The sequence below is a fragment of the Choristoneura fumiferana genome, chromosome Z (assembly GCF_025370935.1).
Source record: "Choristoneura fumiferana chromosome Z, NRCan_CFum_1, whole genome shotgun sequence".
Classification (NCBI taxonomy): domain Eukaryota; kingdom Metazoa; phylum Arthropoda; class Insecta; order Lepidoptera; family Tortricidae; genus Choristoneura; species Choristoneura fumiferana.
This window is the reverse complement of record NC_133472.1, coordinates 12,534,474-12,536,691: the sequence shown is the minus strand read 5'-3', so window position 1 is coordinate 12,536,691 and position 2,218 is coordinate 12,534,474.

Here is a 2,218-nt window from a genome sequence, read left to right as displayed (position 1 = left end):
TGGGAGGATAGGTGTCGCATTGTTTTATGTATTTAAGCTTGGTTTAAGCTCGGTGCCGGTGTGCACTCGACACTGTTCAAGTGATATTAAAACAGATCATATTAAAAAACCGAAAAACGCAAAAAACGATATAAGATTAGAATTTCTACCTACGACAACCCGGCTGGCTGCTTAAAAATATTCCTAGAAGACCACAGCATGGCCAATATGGCCATTCAGCATGTGCTGATTTTGAACAGAAAAATCACTTTTTAATATAATGGAACCCCAATCGATTTTGTTCCTAGACTACTAACTATGTTAAGGTTTTTTTTTCGTTTACAAGCTTTATTTAATTAACTTCACATGGTAGGTAGGTAAATAAGTATATCGTTCGTTGTTTTGTCTTCTTCAAATTTGGAAGCGAATTTTGACCCAGTTCCCGCGGTCGGATTGACTTGAAATTTGGTACGTGTATATGTAGAGCTCCGATGGTTAGAGAGCGGATTTAAAGTAGCTATTACAAGTTTAATATGGATATGACTAGTGCGATTGGTTAGATAGATAGATAGATTTTATTTATTAGATGTTGTTTATTGGTCTTACAGTTATCTTATTGCTTACCTACTTACAATACGTGAGCTCTTAGAAAAATCTTCGGGTTTCGGGGAAATCGGAAGGATTCGTGTAGTAGAAAATGACAATTGTCTTTTTGAGTTAGTAGCAATCCATCACGTGAAGAGTGCACTCGTTGTGTTTTCATTGATTTATATTGAGCAGTTAAAATCACCACTTACTTATTTATTTAGTTTGTTATTTTTCGGAAATTGATTCCATTCAACTTAAACAGGGTATTTCTGTTAATAGCATTTCACGGGAAATTGTTTATAATGTATATAAATATTTTGTAAAGCAGCTGAAAGTTTCAAGAAAAGTGTTGATCGTAAGACCGAGTTATAGAAGCAACGGGGATTTCGAAAAGTACATTAAAAATATATTAAACGAAAGCAGACAAAAAAAATCATCATCATTCATTCATTCAATTCAATCAAATCCGAAGGTTTTTTTAAGAGCTCACGGAGTGCACCGCAATGCAATCTTAATAAAGATAATTAAGTTCAATAATTGTTGTTCTTGTAATAAACTATATGTAAAGAAAAATATTTTATTCTAATTAAAAGAGGTTTATACTGCTCAAACATAATAGATCCTATTTATTACGCATCTTTTTGTACAGTTACTATGAAAAATAAATACTTACTTGTACTAGTCGTATCCATATTCTTGAAATCAACCTTGCTTGTTTTGACGACCAGATGGCCTAGTGGTTAGAGAACCTGACTACGAAGCTTGAGGTCCCGGGTTCGATTCCCGTGTCGGGGCAGATATTTGTATGAAAAATACGAATGTTTGTTCTCGGGTCTTGGGTGTTTAATATGTATTGAAGTATGTATCTATATCTATATAAGTATATTTATCCGTTGCTTAGTACCCATTACACAAGCTTTGCTAAGCTTACTTTAGGACCAGGCGCGGCGCACTCCGCGATATAGGTGCGATTCTGTAAGTATCAAAATACCCCACGCCGGCGTGGGTTAACTTACTAGGGCTATGAGCACCGCCCGGCATGGACGCTCGCAGTTTCGGTCGAACTAGTCGCACCGGGTAACGCATCGTGTAGCTGTGTGATTTTCGTAAGGATATCTATCATGAAATAGCGTGGTGTTTCGATTTTTGGGATGAGGAGTAGGTATATATTTAAATTGTACAGTTTGAGCGCTGAAACAGTACGTACATGTATAGCCACACTAAACAATATGGAAACTACATAATGTTATCTGAACATGAATTTTAATTTTTTGGAAATTCATGAAAATTTCATTAATTGCAACACTAAAATTCTTACTATTTTCTATTCTGTACATAACATTACACTAACCAACCTAATTCTGTTCGAAACCATATTAAGTGCGAGTGCGACAAAAGAACAGATTGGTAATTCGCGATTTACCAATGCCCACTGCGGGTGTACAAAACCTTTGAAGCAGCCGACGACGCATTCGGCAGACCTTGTACAATTATCCATTTTGTGACCGTCGGAGATCGTAGGCGCGTCAATTTAAAAATGCTAGAAAACTAAGCATTTGTCCGAATTTACTTTTAAGTTATTATATGAGTATTATTTTTTTATTGATTTACAACCCTATCCTAAACCAAAACATGGTGCTGAATAATAAAC